Here is a 7,070-nt window from a genome sequence, read left to right as displayed (position 1 = left end):
ATATACAGCTAAATCCGCCTATGATGCCCTTTTTGAGGGAGCCCTCGGTTTTGCCCCTAACGAGCACATCTGGAAATCTTGGGTGCCCTCTAAATGTGGCTTCGCTTGCAATCGCTGTTGGACAGCAGGCAGGTTGGCTTGGTGAGGTCTCCCTGACTCAGACCGGTGTCTGCTATGTGATCAGGAGGAAGAGAACAATTAGCACCTCGTCATTGGATGTGAGTTTGCAAGACAATTCTGGTATGACATGCTACATAGCATTGGTCTTGCAGCACTTGCTCCGCAGCTGGTCGATTCCTAGGCGCCTGGACCATCCGGAAGCATCGGACTGTGTCTTCAATGGAGCTACCCCTAGACTGTCTAGGGCTTTGAACCTTGCTGGGGAGGAAGCCCTTTTTTGGTCAATAGCTGGTGCTAAGGGGCTGTCCCTGCACACAGCTCGGGATGATGGTTAGAGGGTCTTTGGTCAGGTCTTTCATCTCAATCATAGGTGATTAGTTTCAGTCAGTAGGTGGGTGTGTGTTTAGGTCTCTGTATGATTTCTTTCTCTACTATTAATACAACGATACGCAGTTCTCCTGCATATTAGAGAAAAAAAGATATATGGTTACAAGTTACATCTTCTGCAGACCAATATCACAACAGACATGCAACGTCTTCTATATCTATATAATGTGAACAATATGACATATAGTTAAATACTATTTTGGGGTTCCTTGTGGATAGAATTCGACGTCTGTTGCACTGCACATCTCTACAGATAGAGTATACACATCTGTCCAAACTTTATGATGAAGCGGCATCTCTATCCCCAAGGAGCCTATATATATAAACCCAACCATCCCACTGAAAGAATCATCTTGTGTGCCACGAACCTTTGGTCAGCGAGAAGTCTATATATGGAACCACAAACACAAGCTATACATATCCATGCCAAAACTGCTCCTGGGTTTGCTCATCGTCCTTGCTGTTGCAGTGACAACGGTGGCTGGGGGCTGCGCCGAGGACCGGGAGGACATGATTAGGGAGTGCAAGAAGTACGAGGTGCACCAGCAGAGCCCAAGACACTGTGTTGAGAATAATGTCTCGCGTACTTTAGATATAAAATAGTTGGGAACAATGAATATATGTGTGAAATAACATGGTCTGAATTTTAATATTAGTTAAAGTGTAATGGATTTTGTTTTTTACCTCAATAAAAGAAGTAGTAATGAAAGAAGGGAAAAAGTATACTCGGTCCAAACTAAACAAGCAAACTCGCAAGCGTGAAAATCAACCGTACCCTCTATCGCTGCATAGGATTTATTACTGCGACATATCTACTTTAATTCCTTTTTTTTGAAAATCTACTTCAATTTCTTGACAAAAGGAAACAAAAGGTTTAGTGATCTAGGTTGCAGTTTAGTCGTGATGAAAGGTAATGGTAATAAAAACTAAAAAGCACTAAGTGTTTCTAAAAAAAAAGCACAAAGTGTCTCTGTAAGCAAAAGGAGGCAACTACATGGAGACCGGAGAGCAGCAAAAGTATTGACCGGAGGCAGTAGCCTGTAGCCCAACACATTTGCGCGTTTATACTGAGCAATGAGACGTGAGTGACAAGTTTTCCGGTACCATACATGCAACCAGGGGACAGGCGATCTCGCAGTCCTCGCGTGTGTAAAGTAATGATAGTGCATCTTTCCTATACCCAACACGATTACATGACAGTCCTGCCATCTTCTACGTACTCGCCTGTGCAGGTATGCTCTCTAACCTCCCACGGCCATGGCCAGCAAGGCAGCAACCACAGGCTGACACCTCTATGCTCTTGCATCATAGAGCAACAACCCACCCAGAGGCTGAGAGGCAGCATAAGTTTGTTGCATTTTTTTTTTGAGGCCGGTTGACCTTACTTGATACCGCCATTGCAGAAACTAAACATTCATCCCGATCCTCAATACCGGTTGCATTTTAGCATGGTACAGCTAGTCCCTCAGGAGACTCCTTAGTTGGCCACCATTAGTACCAGGTGAAGTCTCCACCCGGTGCTAACATTTATCCTATAAATCCGGCTTGTTCTTCTTCCTACCCGAGCCCCCCACCGCAGCTTGGGCTTCATCCATTCCATGGTGACCTAGGGGAGGTGCTGCCGGATTTTTGATCATTTCGTGGGGATTTTACTCATTCTTTAGAAACTTCATCCTCCCTTATTACATGGTAAGTATACTAAGTTTTATGCTTTAGAGCTAGAGTAATTTGTGATTTTTAGAATAAGCTACAATGGAGAAAATTTTCATTTATATGCATATGTTATATATGTTTGAGCTACAATGGATTGGATGCCGTGTTTTGTATTAGTTAAAGAAATTGACCAATATGAGGTTAGAGGAATAATAGAGAGATTAATTTCATAGTTTAGTCCTTTACAAATATGAACTAAATAAATTGTGGGCAAAAAATATAATTTGTTCATAGTTTAGTCATTTGCAAATATGAACTAAATAAATTGTGGTACATAGAGATAATAAGATTAAATAGAGGTTTGTAATTATTCATTTTTAGAATAAGCTGCAATAGAGAAAGTTTTCATTTATATGTTATGTTTGAGCTAAATAAATTGTGGAAAAAAATATAATTTGTTCATAGTTTAGTCATTTGCAAATATGAGCTAATAAATAAATTGTGGTACAAAGAGATAAATAAATTGTTTGTAATACTAATTTATTATTGTCAAATTTAAAAAATAAAGTGTTGTCCAATCAACATGGTTGGAGGGAGTGGCGATTGGGGGGGGGGTGATCGTCGTTCCTCTCGCGGCAAGGGGAAACTATAATTGGCCCTCACGATAAGCCCAAAAAAAATAGGAGTGTGGAGAGAGTAATGCTTCGTTATTTGGAAAGATGTCACGAAGATGCTGTTACGGCAGGTCAGAAACATCCTTTTGGTGGTCATTATGCCCCACCGCCAGTCCCGAGGGTTTCAGGTCCACTGAGTACTACCGTTGTAGGAGACACAAATAATCCACAGGATGAGGTTGGGTCAGCTAAATCTTTGTCTTCGACACCCAAGGATGCTTAAAGTCCTCTTAGATAGTACTAAGTGGATGGTTTGTCGTAGTGTATCATGTTGTTTGGGTCTGAATTTTAAATTTGTGTATTTCTATCTAAATTTTCAGCAATATTTGAGTTTTATGAAATTGGTATCATGTTTGTTATGCTTCATAATTCTATGGATGATCAGAATATCTTTGGTTTGGTAATACTTTGTAGATGGATCGGCAATGGATGTACAGCGCAGACAAATGCTCCATGGAATACATTAATGGCTTGTGTGGTTTTCTCGATCTGGCAGAGTCCAACAAGCTGCCGGCTAGTTTCATTTGTTGTCCATGCAGAAATTGCAAAAATGAGAAGGATTACTCATCCAGAAAGACTATTCATGCCCACGTATACAGTTCGGGATTCAATCTTAACTATTTTGTTGGACCAAGCACGGTGAAAGAGGAGTTATGATGGAAGATGATGATGATGAAGAAGATGATTACTACATTCCTGACTGTACTCAAGGAGGTGCCTTTGCAGATGTTGCAATGGGCGAGGCTGAAGAAAAGATGATGTTAGAAGAAGATCCTACTGATGACCTAGGTCAGGTGTTGCGAGATGCAAAGGAAGACTTTGAGAATGTGAAGCAGTCAAAGAAGTTCGAGTGTATGTTAGATGATTTTAAGAAATTGTTGTACCCAGATAGCAAACAGGGGCACCAAAAGTTGGGCACCACACTGAAAATGCTATAATGGAAGGCAACAAATAGAGTTTCTAATAAGGGTTTTGATGAGTTATTGAAAATCATAAAGAACATGCTTCCCGAGGGGAACGAATTGCTGTCCTCAACTTACGAAGCTAAAAAGATTGTTTGCCCTCTGGGCTTGGAGGTATAAAAGATACATGCATGCCCTAATGACTGTATCCTCTATCCCGGTGCAGAATACAAGAAATTGGAGGCTTATCCTGTGTGCGATGTGATGTGTTATAAGATCAGGCGAGATGACCCTGATGATGTTGAGGGGTAGCCCAGCAAGAAGAAAGTTCCGACGAAGGTAACGTGGTACTTCCTTATAGTACCGCGCTTGAAGCATTTGTTTAGAAATATGGCACATGCAAAGTTGATGCGTTGGCACAAAGAAGAACGTAAGGAAGATGAAATGATGAGCTGATGGGTCCCAGTGGAGAATGGTTGATAGAGAATTCCTAAGTTTGAAAAGGATGCAAGGAACATAAGGTTTGGTCTAAGTACGGATGGATTCAATCCATTCGGTGAGTTTAGAAGTGGTCATAGAACTTGGCCTGTGACCTTATGTATGTTCAACATTCTACCCTAGCTGTGCATGAAGCAGAAGTTCATTATGATGTCGGTAATTATCCTAGACCCAAAACAACCTGGCAATGACATTGATGTTTACCTAAGACCATTGGTCGAAAAACTTTTATTGTTATGAAAGGAAGAAGGTGTACGTGTGTGGGATGAGGAAAAAAAGAAGAATTTTAATCTATGAGCATTGCTGTTCATAACCATCAATGATTGGCCCGCGCTTGGTAATCCTTCAGGATAGACAAACAAGAGATATTGAGCCTGCACGCACTATTTAGATGATACTGACAACATGTATTTTAAACACTATAGGAAGGTCGTGTATATGGGCCATCATCGATTTCTTCCTACTAACCACCCGTTAAGAAAGAAAGAGAAGTATTTTGAAGGGCAGGAAGATAAACGTACTAAGCCTGTGTACTGTAATGGTAAACATATATTTTTGATGATAAAGGATGTGAGGGTAGTCTTTGGCAAGGCCTCTGGTAGTCAACCTGTTCCGAACGACGACGACGGACATGCAACCACGTGGAAGAAGAAGCCTATATTTTTGGAGCTACCTTATTGGGAAGTCCTTGAGGTCCGTAATGCAATCGAAGTGATGCACCTAATGAAAAATCTTTGCGTGAGTGTGCTTGGCTTCTTGGGTACACATGGAAAGGCAAAAGATACAATTGAAGTATGTCAGGACCTAAAACGTATGAAACAACGAGATGACCTACATCCGACAAAGAGAGATGATGGACATTACTTACATCATGGTAGTTACACTATGAGCAAGGAAGAGAAGAAAAGCATGTTTGGTTGCTTGAATAATATCAAGATCCCATCGGGATACTTCTCGAATATACAAGGAATAAGAATATACAAGGAATAATAAATATTAAAGAGAAGAAATTCATAAATCTAAAGGCTCATGGTGGCCACGTGTTGGAGTTTAGACCCGGCAACAAATCGAGGAGGTTGCCCGAGGTAGTGTTTTGGTTGGTGGGGCTCATCGAGATCAGAAACTCGAAGGTAAATGCACACATGATTTAGATAGGTTCGGGCTGTTAGATTGCGTAACACCCTACATCCTGTCCGTTGGTTGGATTGAATTGCCTTGGAGGGGGTCCCTACCTCGCCTTATATAGTCGCGGGCAGGGTTACAGGTCGGTTGGTTACAAGAATACTAGTCAGATATAACTCGAAGAAGCCTACCTTATTACATGAGTACTTTCCTAATCCTCGACTAGTTCCTGTCTTTCCATGTAAACTATGCCGTCCTACGCCATGGTCTCCATATCAGATGCGTCTCGGTGTCAAGCCTTATATTTGGGTCTGTCCAAACCTTCTGGTAGGCCCATAGATGTATGTACGACAAGCCCTCGAGTACTTTTTAGTCAAATGCAGCAGCTCCGAGTACTTTTGTAGACTTCACCGACTAGTTTTGGTGCTCTTCAAGTACTTCATCTGGTTGAATCTTCAAAGGTACCAAAAAACTACCATGCGGCTAGAATGTGCTCAACTCTCATTTAACTTAGTCTCTTATCCTTCAACCTCAAATTTTATATGGAAGTGCGATGAAAGTTGCACTCCATATGGAGTAGCTCCTGAACCTTAGGTTGAATCGTAGAATCAGGTTGAGGGTCAATTTGTAATTTGCATCACTTTTCCTTTAGAATCTGGAGAAAAACCTTTTTGTCGATGGATACATGGCACACAGTCCCCGAGCCTTTAGCCCACTAGTTTGGTGGGTATAAGGGTCAAACTTGGTCAACATGAGCATCCTTTGGAATATCCATATCTTTTTTCGAAATAAAAGAAACCATCATTCAGTTTTCCTGAATTTTGGGAATCCTTTGAATAGAAGACTATTCACTTGCATAGTTTTTACTGTGCCACTTGTTATAAATAACGGAGGAAGTTATCCCTTCTGTTTTACCTTGCCATTCGCCTTTCCATCTTCCACACTATAGCCCTAGTGCCGCCACCACTGTTCGATCTCCTAACGCTAGTGCCGCCACTGCCCACCACGTAGCCCCCGAGCGTATGTGATTGAAGATGCTCATGACATCAAGGATGGGGAGGAAGATCGCTGCATCCAAGCTCGCCGAGGATGAGAAAAAAAAAGAGATCCGGCAAGGGGAAGGATCCTTAGTTGCCAGCGCCCAAGTATGGCAAGACAAATCAAACCGCGCTGCCCAACGCTATTTGCGCCTGGAAAGAGTTGAGGGAAAATGAGGGTGACATCAAGGCTATTGTCACTGCAAAGCTATTGCAAAAGCAATGCTATATTCAGTGGAGATTCACCTTCAGGAATGCCTGCCCATTGAAATCATATCCAAACGATACGGTAACCTTTCTGTACTTTATTGAGCGAGGCCTTGGATTGCCCACCTATGATTTCTTCCGGGGTCTTCTTGATTACTACAAGTTGAGTTAGTGCATCTAAATCCCAATAGAAGTTTTCATATTGCTATTTTCATCCACTTCTACGAAGCTTTTCTGAGGATCAGGCCACACTTTCAATTATTCTAGAAGTTTTTCCGTGTGAAGCCACAACCCTCGAGGGAACACACACTGTTGGTTGGAGGTGCCAGAATTCAGATGCGGGAGATAGTAAGGAGCCTGTATTTGGATTACGAGTTGATAGACTCTAATGTCGGGTGGAAGGAAAAATGGTGCTACATTGGCAACCATGATCCGAAACTACCCAAGCTGATAGGACATCGCCCCTCTTG

Source organism: Setaria viridis, chromosome 5 (genome assembly GCF_005286985.2).
Source record: "Setaria viridis chromosome 5, Setaria_viridis_v4.0, whole genome shotgun sequence".
In the NCBI taxonomy this organism is placed as follows: Eukaryota; Viridiplantae; Streptophyta; class Magnoliopsida; order Poales; family Poaceae; genus Setaria; species Setaria viridis.
Note: the sequence above shows the minus strand (reverse complement) of the source record.